This window comes from Apium graveolens, chromosome 4 (assembly GCF_009905375.1).
Source record: "Apium graveolens cultivar Ventura chromosome 4, ASM990537v1, whole genome shotgun sequence".
Taxonomy (NCBI): domain Eukaryota; kingdom Viridiplantae; phylum Streptophyta; class Magnoliopsida; order Apiales; family Apiaceae; genus Apium; species Apium graveolens.
In genome coordinates, this window is record NC_133650.1 from 264,830,094 (window position 1) to 264,853,693 (window position 23,600).

Sequence of the window (23,600 nt, forward strand, 5' to 3'; positions counted from 1 at the left end):
GGAATGATCACTTAATTCGGATTGAGTTATCTTACGACAATAGATCATATGTCATTATCGAGATGTCGCCTTATGAGATCCTTGAGGGAAGACAATGTCGATCTCCCTTATGTTAGGATGAAGTTGTAGAGCGCAAGATGCTCGGACCCGCAGTAGTCCAAAGGACCAAGGATATGATAGATCTAATCAGAGGACGGCTGGTAGTAGCCCAAGATGGACATGATAAGTATGTTGATTTGACACGAAAGGATAAAGAGTATGAAATAGGGGACCTAGTAATGTTATAGGTATCCCTTGGAAAGGATTGATGAGGTTCGGAAAGAAAGGAAAGCTAAGTCAACAATTTGTTGGACCCTTGGATATATTAAGACGTTTGGGAAGTTAGCATATGAGCTAGCCCTAACCCCGAACATGTAGCAGGTCGTAACGTGTTTCACGTATCAATGTTAAGGAAGTGTAATTCAGATGCCAGATAAATAGAGGCATATGAGCGCAAAGATATGCAACCCGACGTAACCTATATGGACCAACCAGGAAGGGTATAGATTAAGAAGGAACGAGTGCCTAGGAGAAGGGTCATCAAACTAGGCAGAGTTTGGTGGTAGAACCACAATGTGGGAAAATTGACTCGAGAGTTAGAAAGTGTAATGCTAAGAAAGTATCCCCATTTGTTTTCTATCTGATTCCGGGACGGAATCCTTTTAAGGAGGGGAGACTGTAATAACCCCAATTTTTGAGAAATTTTGAAACCCTTATGAATAGTGTTTTTGCTGAACGAGAAAACTTTTCATGCTACGCTATGTAGGGGTTCTGTTATTGATCTTATGGGATATTATTAGTACTCTATGTGGTATATAAGTGTATGTAAAGATCGTCAGAATCCAATTCCGAACACTTTGATTTTTCCCGGAAATCCACTAGATACGGAGAGAATTGAGTATAAGGTAACAGGATAAAAAGGATTTAAATTAAAGGATTATAAGAGAGGATCATAAAAGGAATACAATATATTGAGAAAGGTTAAGGGAACCTAAGTAATAAGATCCCGGGTATGATCCCTCAAACGATAAACGAGAACGAAAGATAAGCGAACCGTAAAACAAATAAGTGACCAAGAGACAAGCTTGTACAAGAAGCCAGGGATTGTGACATCATCAAACCACAAGGTGTGGACAAGTGGGAGCATTATGACATGTGCAAGGTGACATAGGCATGACAAGAAAGGAAGGAGATGTGGTGACTTTTTAACCACACAAAATCAAGGGCAACTACTTAATTTACTAAATCAAACACAAAAACCAAGCCAGCCAAGCCAAGCAAAATCATTTTCATCAAAAATCAAAAAGAAACCAAGGCATGGTTCATCATGCTCTCGGCTTTTACTATTGCAAATGGGCAAAAATTTCAAAAATTCAAGATCCAAGCTTCCTAAATTGGTGAGTAAATTCCCTAATCATCTTCATGCTTAGTTAGGGCTATATCATGAGTTTAAGCCATTAATTCCTTCTCAATCTTCTTCATTTAATCAAAGAAGAAGACTATGAATAGTGTTTTCAAGTTTTTAACTTGAAGTTTTTCTTGTTTTTCTTGAAGATCCAAGCTTTCCTAAGACTTCTCAAAACTTCTTAAGGCTTCCTAGCTCCTCCCACCACTTCAAGGAAGGTATACCATCTCCAAACCCTAGATCCCTATGTATTATAAGATGATTTTAATTAGTAGGATGATATTGTAGCTTGTTGTTGTGATTTAGAGTTTGGGATTTGGAACGGTAGTGAAATGGAATGGTAAATGTTGAGGTTTTGATGAAAAGAACTTAAGTATGATTAAAGTTACGCTTAGGCATAGGTATGAATGATTAAATTGAATTGGTTGGGGTTGTTATGATGTGATGAGGATGGATTTTGGTTGTATGTTGGATTTGAGGTTGATTTGGAATGGGTTTGAATGGTTTAAAATATTGGAAATCGCGTAAACATAGCCGTCGTAACGTCCGATTTTCTTTGGACTGTTTTTGTGCATAGCATTAGGACCCGAGAACCCCCTGCTAGATTATGACCAATGCCATGTTTAGATAGCTCATGTTACGAGCTTCGTTTTGATATGTAGTTCGTTCGATTCCGATGCACGGTTTAGGAGAAACGACCGTTTCAAGTAACGGCATTTCGCGAACGAAACTTTTTCCCTCGCCTTACTTCGAAACATAGGTTAAAGACCAAAAAGGGTTAATTAATGTATGAAACATTTATGGTAAGTGTGTTAGGCAGTTGGTAAGACACTCGCGAAGGAATCGCTTTAAAACTCGTAAAGGTTAAATTATTAAAAATGGTCGAGCCGAGGATACCCGAGTGACTTAAGCAAATCAGTGAGCGCAAAACAAGCGTTAGAGTCTAAGTTAGTTAAAGTATAAATTTACAAGTGATTTTGGTTTAATTCCAACTTACTTGTTGTTTATAGGTTACCAGACTCGTCCCGAGCCTTTTATCACCCCAAGTCGCTCAGGCAAGTTTTCTACCCGTTATACTGTTGTTGTGATGAATATATGTATATGCATTATCTTGCGATAGATGCATGTTGGTTAATTAGCAAATGTTGCGATATATTGAAGCATGCTGATATGGTATATATATATATATGCATGCCTGTCTCATATTCTTGAGTTATATATCTGTTGGTTCAGTTGATAATACCTATGTTAGAGAATAGCGGTAACTTGCATATACCCTTAGTATAGGGACCCAAAGGTGAAAATATTTTCTAAAACCGGGAGTCGAGGATCCCGAGTAGATTTTGTATATATGGATATGGATATATATATATAGTTATATATATATATATGGTCATAGTTTTCAAAACTATTAATCGAATAAGGTTTATTCGATAACTTTAACTTTATTTTATTATTGAATATTATTTCGAATATTATTCGAAGGCGTATGACTCCTTTATATTAAATGAATATTATTTTGAATATTCATTCGGGGACTTATGACTCATTTTATTTATTTATTGAATATTATTTTGAATATTCATTCGGGGACTTATGACTCCTTTTATTTATTTATCTGAATATTATTTGAATATTCATTCGAGGGCTTATGACCCTTTTATTTATTTATTGAATATTATTTGAATATTCATTCGAGGGCTTATGACTCAGTTTATATTATTTAATGAATATTATTTGAATATTCATTTGAGGATCTATGACTCCGATTATTTGCTGAGGTATATTCTTTATTTTATTAAAGAATAAGGTGTCAATAATCAAACTTATTTTCGATTATTCAAATAAAGATAGTACTTTCATATAAGTATATCTTTGGTTATTTAATACTCGTTTCAAGTATAAGTTTTAATACTTCTACTTCAATTATTTTTATAAAGATTATTCTTTATGGGAATATTATTTAAATAATAATATTCAGTCATTTTCTAAATATTCTGGGGACTGATTTACTTCATTAAATCAGCTTTACTCCAAACACTCTATAAAGTGTTTTCGAGTCTTCAAAATGATTTTTAAAAGTTAGAGCGGATCCCAAAACTTATTTTTATATTTAAGATCTTCCTTTTTAAGGGGATTTAAATACTCGCTCAAAACCTGAGGGATCCGGCTCTATGGTGTATTTTATATTCGCAACAAGGTTGCTGTTTTGATAAATGAATTGATTACTTACCCAACACTCGGGAAGTAAAATTATTGGAACAAGTTAATCCATTAACAGGCATCGCCTGGGAAATATCGGTGAGTTTTCCTTTCCAACTAGATACAACTTCTTGGTGAAGCCGTATCAACAAGTTTCTACTTGGGGAAAGGGGGAACGAGCTTTACGTTTCAGAGTCATGGATTTCATCTGAACTAGGAGTGGCATAAGTGGCCGAGTAGCGCCGGCCCAACCTTATTATATTGGCCCAAATGGCCTGGAAGTTCCGCTAAGGCGGTCCATTCCTTAGGAGTTCAGTGTTCGGTTGACAAGTAAATCCGACAGGTTCTCCTCTACATGTAGAAAATGGTGGGGTTGCACTACTACGACTGATCATCGTAAGTGGTCTTCCTGGTGTGGCAAACTCCCGTAATGAGTTCATCATCCAATTGGATATTTCTGCAACACTACCCAGAGCATTTCGATAGAAAGGCTACGGTTGGGCGATTGTTGAGTGTTGGCAGGGTCAAGTTTTCAAAATGATGTTTGCATCAAATGAAGTATCTCGTAACTTCATTTTATTTTGATGATATTTTAAAGATTTAATCTATTCAAATCTTGTCTTGTAGTCTCATCTATGTGATGAACTGTTGAAAGCTGATTATACTAGCTTCATAAATGATATAAGTATAGTGAAGTATTTGGTAACTTCATCCCTTGTTTCTACTTATATCTAGTAAGTAATTATCTTACTCGTGATAAAAGATTCTAGTAAGTATCCATTTAGATACTTATATTATTGTTATCACTACATATTATCTTGCGAGCTGTAAGGCTCACTCTTGCTTTATTTCTTCATCACACAACAACAGTTAGGAAAGATGGCCAAACTCCAGCAGACCCAGCGCAAGCGCGTGGGAAGCATCCCGCGTCTTCCCGATGATGTTGTGGCTGCTATAGCTGCAGAGGTAGATCTATTGGTAGATCAGGCATTCTATTTTTGAGAATCAAATTATGTATAATTATAACTTGTGGCAGATAATGGCAATTAACTGTAAATTTATCAAGTAATCATTTTGGGTTGTAATAACTTTTAAATTATGGATTCAAAGACTTGTACTTATTTAAATTTCATCTCTGAGACTATAACGGGTTGTGGTGTGTGTTAGTGTGGGGTCACAGCATAAGGTTATTATTATTAATTAAGTGAAGTGATATTGTGGAAAGAAAGACCGTGACGACCCGGATCCCCGACCCCGGATCTGGGGGTGTTACAGTCTTAATATATCCAAGGGTCCAACAAATTATAGACTTAGCTTTACTTTCTTTCTGAACCTCATCAATCCTTTCCAAGGGATACCTTTAACATCACTAGGTTCCCTATTTCATAATACTCTTTGTCCTTTCGAGTCAAATCAGCATACTTCTTATGTCCATCTTGGCTACTACCGGCCGTCCTCTGACTAGATCTATTATATCCTTGGTCCTTTGGACTACGGCGGGTCCGAGCATCTTGCGCTCTACAACTTCATCCTAACATAAGGGAGATTGACATTGTCTTCCCTCAAGGATCTCATAAGGCGATATCTCGATACTGACATACGATCTATTATCATAAGAAAACTCAATCGGCGTTAAGTGATCATTCCAAATTCTTTCAAGTCTATTGGACAAAATCTCATCATAGCTTCTAGCATTATAGCTTTTGCTTCTCAATACCCATTCTTTTCCAGTTCGTAATCGCTACTATCTTCCGTTCCTAGTATTATACTGGTTGTACTTTTGCTCGTTAGTGTTCTATAACCTTTTAATAACCACGTCAACCTTAGTATCACGAACGCGTTAGAATCGGAATACCACCGTACTTGGTACCACTTCATCTCTAGCTGCCTCCATCTTCGAAAGCTTGGTCCTTCCTATAGAAGTAAAAGAATTTATTGAGAGATCACTATGATCATGAACACTTGTTCTATTACATAGTTAGTACAGAAGGTGGCCAGCCTTTAGTACTTGACAAGCAATTAAACAACATATGGTATCCTACTAGGCTTCTATCACACGGATAGATAGTCATTCGGCAATACCTCCCCTTCTGGAAGGGTTGTTCTTCTCAGCTTACATGAAATGAAAAGAAGAGAAAAGAACGAATTGAAAAGAATTGTATATGAAAAAATACTGCCACAGATATCTGGCTTGGAATCTACCTCTGAACTATAGAGGTTTGTCATAGGAGAACAAAACATATACGTATATATATCAACATCAAGTAATATAGCATCGTATTTCATGTGTCTGAATATTTACTATTCCGTCCATCATTCTATGGACCCATGCTCTCGCTCGAGCTTATAAACAATCACCTTTGAAACTCCCTCCACATCGAAAATCGAATCTGGGATTTCATTCTAGACGTCATTGTTATTAGAATTCTATGCTTGCATCGCAACCTTCCTCGTATAGTAATACGACTCTCTATTGATAAAAAGGAATAAGTATTCAATAGGTAGATAATCGACTTAATTAGCCTATCAATGATAACTTATACACCACCACGACCCGATTAGTGGTACTCACTCTCAACATCCATTCCAATACAACTCTCACGGTTGTAAGTAATCGGCTCATTACTCGTAGAATCATTCCTGCATTACTATGGTCCACCGTTGACCTATTGTAGTCATTCGTTTTCCATGAAGTCTTAATAGCTAACCATACGGAGTCCATTCCTGCCGTACCAAAATCATCTAGAGAGGAAACATAATCGACATTCCATGATTCATGAAGAACACTCCTGAACTTGGCGTACATATGCCATGAAGCTGATAAAATTGCAGAAGAGTTTCAATAAAAGCAACGATAGCAGGTTAATACCATTCTTAATCATATGTCTATATTAGGAGACATGAAGCTTAAAGGTTCATTTCGTCCTTTTTAAAACATGGTCCTGGCTTATTCTCAAGATAGGACCTTCTAAGATAGATAGTCCGCTCACAGCAATTACATGAATTAAATCTTTACCAAACTACTATTACGGTTGAGTATCGCACAATCATCTGAAGGAATGTCAATCTTCCAAACCATAATACAACCTTCACGGCTTTAACCATCATTACTGTATTCCTCTGGCACGAGCGCCTATAATTATCCTCTTACAGTTAAAGTGTCGGCCACCTCTTTGGCCTTTCCTGATAGTAAAATTTCCTTACAATTAATGTCTTTTAAATGACCTTCAACTAAATTTTCTACCTCATTTCCAATCACTGCTTGTATGAAAATGCTCTTCCTTACTCTTTGGTAAAAAATATATCACCATTTTTCCATAAGTTATTGCCTCGGTCTTTTTTTTTTAGGTTAACATTGTCACGACTGACTCTCGATCATACTTCAGACGTCTCTTATCTTGGGTCCTACTTGTTTTCACCAATCTCGACCTTCACTGGGTCGATCTATACTTTCTTATGGTTCAACACGTGCCCACCTGGCATTATTATAATTACGTCACATTTCCTTTATCAAAATTTCTATTCTTGAGAACTTTGAATATTACCTTTTTCCTTGTAAATCCTCTAAGGTTATCCTTGAATCGTTCCTCCTGTATTCCCTAGATACAGGGTATATCAAAATACCTTTTACTAATACTAGAACCATTGTCTATGTACTTCTGAAAAATTTCTCTACTGATCTTTAAAGGTTGTTGTTGCCTTAATCTTTCCAACTCATACTGTCAAAACTCATGCTGTCCCTATTAAGGGTGAAATGCCAACCTTTATGCATTCCCCTAGGATTCATTTCAAGTTATCGGGGTTTTATCCTTAATTCCACCTTTAAAGATACTAACACTCTTCCATGGATAAATCAAGTCATATATCCTTGATAGATTATCTTATTCAATCATTCCCACCTCGATAGTATATACCAATTTCACAATAGCATCCTTATTCAAACTGAGGTCAACCCATATGGCCTTCAAAAGATAACAATGGTTACTCGCTTTACTTTCCTAATTTGGTAATGACAACAGGGATGTTCTGGAAGATATTGGTTGTGTTCAACGTGAACTTCTTCTTAATAATTCCTTATTTACTTTTGTTGTTTATCTTAACAGTCATCTCAATGTTGGGATATCTTTCATACCTGGCGTCTCCCTTTCTGGGTATCATGCCACCGGTCTTACACTTCACATTCTTGAAGTCACTTCCTTCATCCAATTTTCCTAATTTCTTACTTTCTTGTCTCCTCAGTCTATCCGTGTCTCATTATTTATCCTTCGAACTATCTCAAGGTTTACTCGAATCCTCTCAACCTACAGGGGATAAAATATATGTATCTCTTATGCCTTCAATCATCAACTTTAACTCATGGTGAATCACCCTCAACCTGACGATTACATACTTTTCTATTTATATTGCTAGGAGTCTTTAGGGTTCCCTCATACCCAACTCCCTTATCATTCCTCAAACTCTATTGTCTTTATTTTCCTTTCCACTTCAGTTTCTTTTTATTTTCTTTTCTATTATAATCATTTCACGCACCCACTAATCATTGACTTCAAATATCACATCGTTCTGGGATTCTTGTCATCAGAACGAATCTTGACAACTTTTACAACTTAGCTTCATAATTCATCATACTCGTCTGCCTTTGTTCTGGCTCTAAAGCTTTTACACTATCTCCATAACCTTGGGAATTACTTTCCCGAAAACAATTGACTGAACTTTAATCAGTTTATTCTAACCTCTGGCTCCGTGCCTTTCTTGATCTTTCACCAGCAAGTGGTCTCTCTCTTAGGAAGGTAAGTGATAAAAACAGTCTTTTGCGCTTCATCAATCATTTAAAATATAAAATCAGTCCTCTATTTCCTTTGGCCAGGCTCTTGCCTCAGCTAGGTCAGCTTGTTCCTTGGAACTCTGAGAGCTTAGTGACTTAAAGGTCCTGAAAGAATTTTCCACCGCATTGTTTCCTCAGGGTGGTGTTTGGGAATAAAAGTATAATTTTTGTTTAGGCAGGTCCATGAATTTCCCCATAGGAGTACCCTCCCGGTTCTCCCGATCTTGCTCGACTTCTGTTTTCTCAGTATGAAATATTTCATCCTTCTCCCATAATCAGGGTTATCTTATACGTTAAAATCCTCGTTTTCCATTTCATTATGTTATGGGTTCTTTCTTTCTTGATGGCGACCTCCCTGACTATCACATTCAGGGTTTGCCCTAAATCTTATTCCTCGAACTATGGCTTTCATCTAAGATCTCGTCCTTAAGCTCTTGAACGTTTGGAACCCAAATTCTGTAGGAATGCCTCATTATTCCCTTATCATCTTTCTCGGTATTAATCTCTTCTCTATTTGTTGGCTCTCTCCCTTCATTCATCACTTTTTCTTGGCACAATATGATCTTTTCCAATAATTCGGGTTGTATTGCAATCTCAAACAGCTTTTCGGTACCAGCTCCGGTTACCTTCACTTCTATTTCCATTTTCTCAAAATCTCTTATCAACTCTCCCAAAGACATTTTCATCTTGAGTCTCTCCTTTATACAAAGGGCATTTAGCCACCACTTTGGATTTCCCTGGATGATAAAGAATCTCATAATTGTAATCCTTGATTAGCTCTAACCACCTCTTCTGGCGCATGTTGAGCTCTTTCTGCGTGAAAATGCACTAGAGCACTTATGGCTTATGTAAATCTCGCACTTCTCTCCATACAAGTAGTGCCTCCAATCTTTAGGGAAAAACTATTGCCACGAGCCCAAGCTCATGGGTCGGGACATCGAATTTTATATTCCCTTAATTTTCTTGATGCGTACACGATTACCTTGCTGTGCTGTATAAGAAGCACCCTAATTCCTTATGCGAATCGTCACTACACATCACAAAATATCCTTTTCCATCCGGCAACGCCAAAATAGGGGTCATCACCAATCTTTGATTTAGTTCTTAAAAGCTGATCTCGTATTTTTCTGTCCATTCGAACTTCTCAGTCTTACGAGTAAGCCGCGTTAAAGGGGCTACTATCTTTACAAACTTGAATGAACCTCCGGTAGTGACCGGCCAATCCTACCTCCGGTAGTCGCCCTAACAATGGTTATCAATTCCTCAGTGGTCCTTTATTCATTCTTGTCAGGATCCTCCACGGGATCCTTCTCAGCAATAATCCCTTCTAGGACAACATCCTTAACCGCTACATCCTCAATATGAACATCATCCGGTCTCGTGTTAGGACGCTCTATCGAATCCACAATCTGATCTCCAATAATTAATAAAACATCATCGCGTTGTTTCTCCTCGACCTCAGGGTTCGGAGTCCCGCTACCATATACGATAATGAACTACGCTTCTATCATGATACTTATAAGGGTTCCCATAAGGGTTTTAACTATCAGTACTACGTTAGGTAGTCCAACTATGAACTTGGCAAGAGTTCTTATTATCTTAGTGAACTTATTATTTTAATGTCACATCATCTCTGAGGTTTATAACGCTTAGCTCTGATACCATTTCTGTAACACCCCCAAATCCGGGGTCGGGGATCCGGGTTGTCACGAGTTCCATTTCCCTTAATAATACTTAATCTTAATAATCAACCAACTACTGCGTACTGTGACCCCACAATATACACACACACACACCACAAGTTATAGTCTCAGAGATGAATACCAAAAATAACACAAGTCATTTTATTCCACAATTATAAGTCATTACACCTCAAAAGGGTTTCTGAATAAATTTACACATTTTTTGCCATTATTATAATTCATAAATATACATAAGTCTGGTACAACAAAAGTTGAAAGCCTAGACTATTGGTAGACCCTACCTCAGCTACAACGGCATCAACGCCTACAGGAAACTGCGGAACGTTTCCTATCCGCTCGCGAATTGGGAGCTTGATCCAGTTCATCTTGTCTATCTGTTGTTGTCTGATGAAAAAAGAAAGCAAGGGTGAGCAACAAGCCCACCGAAATAATATGTATTATAATTGACAATATATGAGCATTCTCATAGTACTCATGAAAGTCTTGGTTAATCAGATATGAACCAAGTTTGATATCTTAACGCGACCAAGTCGCAAAATATTCAGTATATATGTATATATATACTTTTCAAAATCTTGGAAGTCCTCTTCCATGCATAATATACACAGAGTTCCAGTTTATAACTGTATAAAAATATCGTTGCAAGGTGATCTCATATATCTAACCTTGTCTCAACGTTTTTATGAAAATCTTTGTCATACATAAGATAATCATTAACCAGATATAAGTTGAAAAGATGAAGTTACAAGATACTCCAATATACTTATATTTTTTCCGAATAATACTTGAACTACCACCGTTCAAGGTATAATCAGTTTCAAAAGTTCATTACATAGATGAGACTACAAGATAAGATTTGAATAGATTCAATCTTTGAAATATCATTCAAAAGAAATGAAGTTACGAGATACTTCATTAAGTCCCGATATATATATATCCATATATATCTCTCATACATTTCCTGAAAACCCCTGTCATATAAAGTATGAACATAGTTGTAATATCCAATGAATTTGGAAAGAAAAGAATTTTGGCATAAACCTGATATCTTGCTGATCAGGCAAAGATACCAATAAGTAACCTTTTCTACCGTAGATGGATTAATTCCTCGCCGGTCATCACCCTAGCCGTATTAGGACCTCGTTCTAGACCGTTACCCGGCCACTCACGCGTGGATGGACTGTCACCCAGCCTCTTACACCTTCATAGACCGTAACCCAGCCCGTCGCTTATGCCAACTCAATTAGATTGACTTACTTCCCGAACATTGGGAAAGTAATCAAATTGTTTTCTCAAAACAGCAACCAAGTTGCGAATATAAAATACACCACAGAGCCGAATCCCTTAGATTTTTGAGCGAGTATTCAAGTCCCCTTCGAAAGAAAGATCTTAAATTTGAAAACGAGTTTTGGGATCCGCTCTAACTTTTAAAATCATTTTGAAGACTCGAAAACATTTTTGAGAATGTTTGGAGTAATGCCGATTTAATAAAATAAATCAGTCCCGATATGTTGGAGAATATCTGAATATTATTATTTAAATAATATTCCCATAAAGGATAATCTTTATAAAAATAATTGAAGTAGAAGTTTTAAAACTCATACTTGAAATGAACAATAAATAACCAAAGATATACTTATACGAAAGTACGATCTTTATTTGAATAATCGAAAATAAGTTTGATTATCGAAACATTATTCTTTAATAAAATAAAGAATAATATTTAATAAAATAAGCGGAGTCATAAGTCCTCGAATGAATATTCAAAATAATATTCATTAAATAAAATAAGTGGAGTCATAAGTCCTCGAATGAATATTCAAAATAATATTCATTAAATAAAATAAGCGGAGTCATAAGTCCTCAAATAAATATTCAAAATAATATTCATTAAATAAAATAAGGTTATCGAATAAACCTTATTCGATTAATAGTTTTGAAAACTATATCTATATATATATAAATATATATATATAAAACTCGGGAACATCGACTCCCGGTTTAGAAAATGTTCACATTTGGGTCCCCTATATTAAGGGTATACGCAACTACTGCTTATCTCTAGCATAGGTATTATGCAACTTATAAGCATTTGAATGGATAATAGAATATCAAAATTATGAAACAGGCATGCATATAAATATCATATCACATGCTCCAATATATCGCAAGACTTTGCTAATAATAATCATGCACTTATAACAAGATAGTGCATATATATATATACATCACAACAACAGTATAACGGGTAGAAAACTTGTCTGAGTGTTCCCGGTTAGACTTAAGCTTAGAGTGGGTCCGATAACCTATGAACAACAACATAAGTCGGAATTAAACCACGGTCGCTTAAGAAACTAGACTTTAACCAATTGAACCCTAACATTTGCTTATGGTCACTTCTACGCTTAACGAATCACATAAGTTGTTCGAGTACCCTTGGCTCCACCATTTTTAATAAATTAACCATTAAGAATTTTATGGCGATTCTTTCGCGAGTACCCTACCAACTGCCTAATCCACTTTACATAATTGTTTCATACTCCAATTAGTCATTTAAGGGCCTTAACCAAGGTTTCAAAGTAAGGCGAGGGGTAATGGTTCGTTCGCGAAATGACTTACTTAAAACGGTCGTTTCTCCTAAACCGTACATCGGAACCAAGTGATCCAATATCAAAATGAAGCTTACGACACGCTCTAGCTAAACATGGCAATATTACAGATTGTTTATTGAGTTTTCTGTCCTGAACACTAAGAACAAGCAGTTGAATAAAAATGGGCATTACTACAGCTATATTTACGAGTTTTCCAAGTTTCTCACTACACCAAAACCTCACCAAACAACCCACAATCATTAACACATCAAAACCTCAACTAAATAATACTATACCAGTCCTTATTCTTCAGATTCTTCATCTCAACCAACCACAATCAAGTTTTATTAACTATAACAAGATTCATTCACCAAATCACTCCAAATCCCAATCAAACTACTAATAATCAAAGGTCATGCTTCTCATTTAGAAAACCAACCATCAAAATCACTAATAATCAAAGTAAAGGATAGGGTTTGAAGTTTATACCTTCCTTCGGAGGTGTTAAGTTGCTAGGAAGCCTTAGGGAGCCTCCTACAAGCTTGATCTTTCCAAAAAAATTAAGAACACAAAGTTAGGCTTTGAAGTTTCTAAAAGTCCAATTGAAAGAACTGTAAAAATGAGGGTCTTACCATGCTTATTTGGATGAGACTTGTGAACAAGAGTTGTAGGCCATCTCAATACGTTTCCAACGAGCTATAGAACACAACATTTGAGTAAGAAATGAAGGAGATACAGCAGTTTTAATGTGCTGGTTCTGTTTTGGCCGAGAGCAATGGAAATGGGGGAGGAAGATGTGAGCTTGTGTTGACTTGAACTTGTGGTGGAAATGAAATGATTTTAGGATATTTACTTGACTAGTTGTTTTGTTTAAATTAGTGGAAAGTGACATAAGCATGGTGATGTCATCAAACTTACATAATCCTTGCCACTTGTCTCATCCTTATGGTGGAAGCATCTTTTTAAGCTTAATCCTTATATTAAGATGTTAACTAAGTGCATTAATCTTGCACTAATTGACCCTCCTCCTTGCCTCTTGCATTACTTGGTCGTTTAATTATTTTACGACTCGTTTATTGTTCATTCTCGTTGATCGTTTGAGGGATCATATCCGGGATCTCATTACTTGGGTTCCCCTAAACCTTTCTCAATATTTCATATTCCTTTTATGGTCCTCACTTATAATTCTTGAATTTAAATCATTTTAATCATGTTACCTTATACTCAATTCTTTCGGTATCTGGTGGATTTTTGGGAAAAATCAAAGTGTTCGAATTTGGATTCTGACGATCTTTACATACACTTATATACCATATGGAGTACTAATAAGATCTCAGAATATCAATAAAAGAACTCCTACATAGTGTGGCATGAAAAGTTTTCTTAATCAGCATAATCAGCAAAATCACTATTCATCAATGTTTCAAAGATTCCAAAAATTGGGGTTATTACATTCATCCACGGATCACAACAGGTTAAAGTATGCATATAAGCTGCCTCCACACTTATATTACAAACGTACCAAAACCCATCTATTTTAACTTAGATCTGAATAATAAAAATTCTTACAAACTTTTAAACTTAAATTATTACAAAAGTCTTCAGCAAGCTTATTCCGTCTCAACCTGGAATCATAGCTCGCACTCTTGATTGGGGATCCTCGCTACCAACAAGTTCTTTCTTAACTGAAAAAGAACATAAACATAATCGCACAAATGAGTAAACTAGCTCAGCAAGTCACAGTGACAATACTGAGATTAAACAATGATCAAATGAAATGATTTAAGTTAACAGGTTTCTTTATCAGCAATGATTATAGTTGGATATTCAATTTTTATTTTAAAAACCAAGGTTGGGGTGCTGATCAGTCACGCACTAACCCCGAGCAAGGCACGCAGCTCTACTCTATATACTGTATCCAAGGCACACATTGGCCTAATACGACCACGAATTTGGTCTGACCACGAATCTGGTTCACAATTATAAAACAATCCAATTATATAACAATAACAGAATTAACAATGGAAAATAATAAACAGAATTATAAACAACATTGGTCTTCAAGCATAAGGTGATTTGCAATCATTACAAGGGTACAACAAGGTAAGTACAAAGATTGGCTATCAGCCGGTAAAAGAATCAGATAACAGAGAAATCAAGGTCTCGTGTTTATAAGGATTAGTCTTATGAAGTATAAGGTATGAAGGTTTCTATATCAATCAATTTCAGTTCAGTGATCGGTATATAGTTTGTATATATTTGTGGAGTAGTATCGTATATCTATGGTTTGTATCTGGGTATTCAACAATCAATGGTTTATAAAGAATAAGGCTTACAGCTCAAAGATCAATAACTGGAATCAGGGTTTAGGGTTAAATGCTTCAAAGCACTTACAATATAAATAGAACCAATCAATTACTTGCAACATATCTTGAGATGGTTCAGAACACTTGCCTTATTTCGACTTGCTAATGCTTTATTTGCTCTCGTTCACCGAATCCTAATCACTGACTATCTGTTTCCCCTTTCTGTGACTCCCTCCAAACTCGGGTCAGAAGTTTGGGGTTCACAACACACACACTCAATATATATACCTGCTTATGAAAGTAATATATGTAAAGACCCTACTTACCATACTATGGATTGGAACAGGTAAAAGTATGAAAATAAGCCACAACCTTAACTTTTATTACATCGTACCAAATCCCAACTAGTTCCGCTTACAACTGATAATGATATCATTTTTGCAATCTTACATAACTCATCTACATTATAAAGCTCCTGCTAACTCAGTCCATCTTATCCTGAATCCTAGCTTGCACACTGGATTGGGAATCCTCGTTACCAATAATTTCCTTTTCAACTGTAAAATAACATAAACATATTTGCAAGAGTGAGATAACTAGCTCAGCAAGTCATAATAGCAATAACTGAGGTTCAACAATGATCAGTTGAAATGATTCAGAAGAATCAAGTTTCTGGATAAGCAATGAATAGAATTGGATATTCTCTTTTCATTTTTAAAAACCAAGGTTAGGCTGTTGATCAGTCACGCACTAACCTCGAGCAAGGCTCCCAGCTTTGCTCTATATACTGGATCCAAGGCACACATTGGCCTAATATGACCACGAATCTTGTCCACATTTATAAAAACATCCAATCCTAAAATAATTCAATATGATAACCATTGCAATTCAATAAAAACAGAATCATGATTAACATTGATAAAGCATTTATCTCAGAGCATAAAACATTTCACAGGTATCACCAGGGTGTATCAAGGTGTAAATATGAAGAACGGCTTCAAGCCTGATGAAGAATCAAGTATCTGAAGAACATTGGTTCAATGATAATACAGGGTATTGATCTTTGATGTCATAGGGTATTCCAGGGTGTATAAGTTTCTGTATGCTCAAGAAATTCTGTTGAAACACTTAGTTTATGGTGTGTATATATTTGTGGAGTAGTATTGTATTTGTATGGTTTAATATCTGGAAAATCAACTGTTGGTGGTTTACAAGAAATAAAGCTTACAGCTCAAGTTCAATGATATGATCAGGGTTCAAGGTTGAACAGTTTAAAGCACTTACAGTATAAAACAAGATTTATTTTGAATACTAGCAACATGTTATAAGAAATTCCAGAAACATCTGCAATATATCTTGAAGAAAGGTTCTGAAGTACTTGCCTTGTCAGAGATGATTTCTAACTTTACTTGTAGTCAGCTAACAGTTTACTTTTCAATCACTTTCCTTCTATTTCTATGCCTTGCTTCTATTCATCAATCACTTACTTTCTTTTTCTACACTCCAGTTCTATTTACCTGATCACTGGTTTTCTTTTCTACGCCTCACTTACTCTGCTAGGCATCACAAGTATCTATCAATACTCAATCTCATATCATTCTAATCATCACATAGACGTAATAAGCTTTTATCTACCCTTCGTTTTACCCAAACCCGATTTACGGATTGAAAGTTATGACTAAAACAGTCAAACAATAATCACATAGGCATATAACACATCAGTCAGATAGCACGTAGCACATAACACACAAGATATTCGATCAAAATAATTTTTCAAAGAAGATTCAGGGTCAAAATAATTTTCGAGGTATTTATTACAAATTTTTGAACATTTTTTGGAGTTAAAACAGGTCTCCGAATCATTTTAAATAAAATAATAGGGTTCGAGCACCCGAATCTGACTTTAAAATAATTTTATAATAATAATCGAGCCTTGAAAATAATATTTTAAAGTTCGAAACTATTTTTTGAAATTTTTTAATCCAATTAAATAAATAAATCTAATTAAAAATCAATAAAAATTAATTAATAACTTATTAAATTAAATAATCAATTAATATTTAAATTAATTGACTAATTAAATAAATAATTATCAACTAAAATTAATCAATTAAATAATTAAAATTTATTTCTTTAATTAAAAATAATTTTCAGAAATTAAATATTGAATTTTTGAATTTTTTAAAAATAAATAAAATCAATTTCTGAAAATATTATAAAAAAATACAGTTTCTGAAAATAATAAAACAGAAATATGGTTTTTGAATAGTTTTAAAACTAGAATACTAAAAATGCAAATTGCTGAAAACCTAGGGGGTCAAGGGTTATTTCACCACCATCTTCCCCCTTCTTCCTCGGCAGTTGCCGGCGAAGCCATGGATGCCGGCCAGAAGCTTCCCGGCGACACTACACCTACCCAGAATGGCGTAAAAACAAGCCAAACAGCTCTCTATCACTGCAGAAACCAGTTTATCAAATCAAAATCTCCAGGTTTACAGTCAAATGGCCGGGATTCATCCCGCCGTTTTCCTCATCACTTTTCCGGCGAAGTCGACTCTGACTTCCCCTGATAAAACGGACACTACCAATTGAATCCCCTTCATACGATCTATTTATTGATGTAAGTCGTATGTTCCCAGGTTCAACGGATCAAAAATCCCGCCAAAACATGAACTTTCCGGTGAAAGTATTCAAGAACACCAAGAACATTCAAACTCGAATATTAAATCAACTTTTCTACAAGTTATTGAACTCCAAATTTGACATAAACATCATCCTTGTTTGGATAAGCATCAAAAATTTTGGATAATTATCAAAAGTATTGTATAATCATCAAAATCGGGCTTCTTATAAAACACTTGTATGAAGATAATGTTATCGAAAAGGGTTATCGCATCGAAAATTTTGCGTCGGGCCCCGCACGAGTCAAACCGTAATCTGAATCGAAAAAGTCAAAATACGAAAAATGTCCGGAATTATCAGATTAAGTTTGAAAGGAGCTTTCGGAAGAGTTTCGGGTTGTAAAAAAAGCAAAAACGGTTGAAGTTGGACGATTCCTGACTTTATAAAATAGTTTTGTAATTATTTAGAAAATAATTAATAAATTAATAAATAAATATAAAATCATATAACACTCCAAAAATTACCATAAAATTCCTTAATTATCTATATTTTATTCTAGACATAACAAAATTAACATACCTATACTTTACCACATATAAATATCCACGTATCAACATCAATCATCTAGTTAATTCACCAAAAATCACATAATAATCATTTGTCGATAAAAACAATTACACGTTATATCCCGGATATTACAATTTATATGCTTCATTTCCTCTGTTAGACATCACAAGTATCTATCAATACTATTTCTCACTTTATTCTATTCGATACAAACTTCTATCTACCATTCGTTTCACCCAAGTCCGACTTAAGGATAGAAAGTTATGATTAAAACAGTTGAACAATACATATATAAGCATATCGTACACCAATCGGGCCACATATAGCACATAGCATGTAAGATATTCGATAAAAATACTTTTTCAAAGAAGATTCGGGGTTAAAATGATTTTTTACATATTTAATATGAATTTTTAAATATTTTTCGAAATTAAAACGGGTCGTTGAATCATTTATAAACAATTAACAGAGTTCGAATACCAGAATCTGACTTTAAAATCATTTTATAATAATTATCGATTCTTGAAAACAATTTAAAATAATATTTTAAAGCTCGAAATTATTTTTCAGAATTTTTAAATCAAAAGAAATAATTATTTCTAATTAAATAATCAATTAAAATTAATTAATAATTAATTAAATCAATTAAAAAATTAATATTAAAATTAATTGATCAATTAACTAATTAATATTTAACTAAAATTAATTAATTAAATATTTTATATTTATTTTTGAATTAAAAATAATTTTTGGAATTCAAATAATGGTTTGGAATTTTTAATAATTAAAAATGAATTTCTGAAATTTAATTAAATAGAAAATTTGATTTTTATAAAATTTTAAAACAGGAATCCTATTTTTGCAAATTCCAGAAACTACAGGGACCTAACTACATCGTTTTTAAACCTACAGGTATCAAACTGTAATTTTTACAACTCCTCGCCGGAAAACGCCCTGTCTCGCCGGAGAACATGTTTCCGGAATACTCACACCACCATCTCTTCCAGATCACATCTATAGAACACCAAAAATCTATTCATGCAATCAAATCGAATTGATAACCCCTAAGTTGGCCGGAAAAGCTCGAAGAAAACTCGTCGGACGGCGAGTTCTTCTTTGCTCCGGTCAGGCCAACTCCGGTATCGTTCGTAGACGAGACCACCACCAATTGATTCTTCTTTTCAAGCTCTACACGTTCATATCAACCAATAAATCTAATAACCCATAAATGAAAAACCCCCCAAATTCAATCGAAAACATTCATACGGGTTAAGAACCCTAATTTTGAAATTCGAAAATTAAACTCAATTTGAACATGTTATTGAACTCCAAATGACTATTATGACATACCAAAATGATCAAAATCAAATTATCTACAACATGCAATCATCAAATCATAGAAACAACATTAAAATAAAAAATTCATAATTTAATCCAAAATAATTCAAAAATAAATAAAAATATAGAAAAATACCGGATGATTCTGCAGGTATATGGCTTATAGAATCTGATAGTACTCTCCAAGACCTTTGTTTTGGTTACTTGAACTCCAAAATTGGATATTGATAACGCCTTGAAATTTGGGTTTGATTACGAAGAACACTATGAAATTTAGGGTTTTTCTCAGAAAATTTATATATTTTACTGATTGCAAATGATTACCTGTACAAAATAAAATACGGTAAGGGCTATTTATAATATTGATACCCCGTTGGATCATACCGGATTAAAATATAATTTTTAATTGATAAAACAGATCCAATTCGGTACCGGTTTTAGGATAATTATCAAAACCGGGCTTTTGGTAAATACAGACTTCATCTCAGCGTTTTGGTTACACAAATTACGAGAAGATCATATAATAATTTAATCAAAAGATCCCGTTTCTCGAAAATACATGTTTTATCGATTTACTGAAATGAATATTGTATCGAAAATTTTACGTCGGACCCGCATAGAGAAAACCGTACTCCGGATCGAAAAAGTCAAAACATGGAAAATGCTCAGAATATTGTAATTAGGTTAGAAATGAGTTTTCCCGAGACTTCCGTGTTGTAAAAACATAAGAACGATTGAAGTCGGTCGATTCCCGATTTTACAAAATAGTTTATAATTACTCAGAAAAATAATTTATTAAATCCATAAATCCTTTATAAAATCATATAACAACATAAAAATTAATAGAAAAATATTATAATTATCTATATTTTATTTTGGACATAAAAAATTAAAATACTCAAATTTTATTAATTTTTAAACATCCAAACACAGATACCACTTAACAAATAATTCACCAAAAGTTATATAATAAACACAGAATATTTATTTATTGACAAAAATAATTACACGCTATATCCCGGATATTACATTAACCAATCATTGCAACTTTGTTCATATTTTCACAATGTTCTTCATAAAAATCCACATGGTAACCTATGTCACAGATTCGACTCACATTGATCGTATTATGCTTGAGTCTTGCAACAAGAGCTACATTTTCAATGATGACATTCTCAAGTTTAATTTTACCATATCCCAATGTCTTTTCTAAGTTGACATCTCCATAAGAAACACTTAGGTCAACCTTCTCCTTAAATTCTAATAGCAGGGCTTTGTTTCCAGTCATATATCTTGAACATCCAATGTCCAAGACTAAAGAATTTTTCCTATTACCTTGCAATCAGATAAACCATTAATTAGAGTTTTTAAGGACCCATACTTGTTTGGATCCGTTGGCCTTTTTAAGTTTGTTAACATTTGCAGCAGAAGTCTTTACATCAGAGTTTACACATGTAGAAATAACTTTTGTCTTATTTAAAGAGGGTTTCAGTTTATAATAATTATAATATAAACTGTGATAGTCGTTACATATGTAAATGAAATGCCAAGTACTACCACAATGAAAACAAGGCTGTTGTGGTCCATATCTAACTGTTCTGTTCCTAAACTCTGATTTCGGAGGAACAATATTTATTTCTTTATTCTTCCTGCAAGCATTAGCAAGATGATTAGTACTACCATAATTTAAACAAGCCTTTCTAGGTGCATTGTGAATAGATTTGTACTTATTATCTTTGTTGACACCTACTTTTCCATTTCTATTCTTTCTAGGCTATTTTTCCTGTTTTTCATTTTCACTTCCTTCATCTTTTGCTTAAGCTGTTTCTGAGTCATTAAACCAATATTTACTGACTTGGTCTGTACCTGTTCAAACTTATCAGTATTTAAGCTTGACTTAGGTGATGATGTTGAAACTTTCTTATTTACTAATTTGATACCATCACTTAAATTAAACTTAACAGGTTTTAACTGAGACTTGTTCAGTTTTACCTTCTTATCAGTATAACTGGTTTAACCTCCTCAGTCTCTTTTTTATTTAATTCATCAGTATTAGATTTGTTAGCATAACCTAATCCTGATCCCCAACAACCACTTTCTATTAAACCCTGAGTTGGATTCCTGAATTAGTCCAAAGTTTAATAACTTCTCTTTCTTTAGCTAATTCCTTTTCCAGATAAGCATGTTTTTCTAACAATATATCTTTTACATACACAACATCATCTCTTTCTTTTTGAGTTTCTAGCATAATAACTAACTTAGTTTCTAGGTGATCATTTATTTACTTTAAGTCAGAATTTTCAATTCTGATCCTAGAATTTTCAAGTGTTTGATCCCTATAACTAACATACAGGGTTTTAAGAAATAGCCTTAATTCATAAATATCATCAGTATCAAAAGTAAGAGTAGTTTAAGGTACCTTCATCTGAGTAGCCTCAAGTTCACTATCAGCATTTTCCATGAGAGCATAGTTTATACCTTCATCAGATTCTGATGTATCATCCTAATTCTTCTTCTTTGTGATCAAGACTTGCTTCTTCTTAGCTTTTGACTTTCTGCAATCAGCTGCAAAATGTCCAACTCCATCATAATTATAGCACTTGATCTTTGACTTGTCAATTTTCTTAGATCTTGACTCATTTTCATCATTCTTCCTGTAATTTCTCCTATCAGTGTTTGAGGAACTTGAGCCTTTTATGGAAAACTTGTTTCCTTTCTTGAAGTCTTTATAGGCCATCTTCTTGAAGCTTTTAACCAAGTGAGCATCCATATGTAGTATATTTTCATCATAACCATGATCACTTTCAGTTTCTGAGTTATTATCAGAGTTAGATTCACCATCAGTATTTGTTGACTCGGTATCAGACTTTACAATCATGGCCTTTCCTTTAGAGTGGTTTTTTCTTCCAGACTTCTCTCTTGGTTTTTCTTTAACCTTCAATGTAGCTTGCCATTCTCTAGGCCATTTTCTCTTGCTTTTCTGCTCCATCTCTAGTTCATGAGTTTTCAGCATTCCATAGATCTCATCCAGAGATGTATCTTCAAGATCATAGTTATCCCTTATTGATATTACTTTCAAGTCCCATTTTTTAGGGAGTGCAAGAAGAAACTTCAAGTTTGAATCTTCTGGATCATACTCTTTATCAACAAGTGATAAGTCATTCGACAATTTCCGAAATTTGTCATAGATTTCAGTCAAAGACTCATCATCTTTTGAGTCAAAATTCTCATACTCCTGAGTAAGTATTGTCCTTCTATTCTTCTTGATAGCAGTTGTGTCTTGACACCTAACCTCCAAAGTGTCCCAAATTTTCTTGGCTGTTTTACATCCAATCACCCTATTGGACATCAAACTGTCGAGATTTCTATAAAAAGATGTCTGACTTTTGCATCTTTCATAATAGATGAAAGATCCGCAGGAGTGTAATCCTTTTTGTCCTTATCAACCATTTTTTCCTTCTGACCAAGAACTGCACCAGCCAGTATCATGGGCCCGTGAGGACCATCATAAATTCTGTTCTTTGTTGTTTCCAGACACATAGTCATCTTAACTTTTCAGATATGATATTCATTAATCTTCAAAATTGGAATCTTGATAGCCTCATATATGCTCATGTTATGGTTGATTTGGTTTGTGGCTGGTGGTGGTGGGGGATTCTATTGAGTTTCTATGTCTGTCATTATTAATTGTTTTCAGAATCTTAAACTATTTGTGTATCAACAGCAAGCTCTGATACCAATTGTTAGGCCTTTAACTAACTATAAAGGGGGTGAATACAGTTTTAACAATTAATTCAAAATAAGTACTCAATAATGAAAAATAGTTTTTATATTAATGAATAAAAATTGATTACAAAACTCTCTCAAAGGATGAACAGATATCCGTGAGAGCTGTTAGGTTATGTGTTTGATAAAATAATGCTCGACACTTCAAGTTTTAACATAATATGTGTTTATATACTGTACAGTTACACAATTAATTAGTTAATATGATATACATGA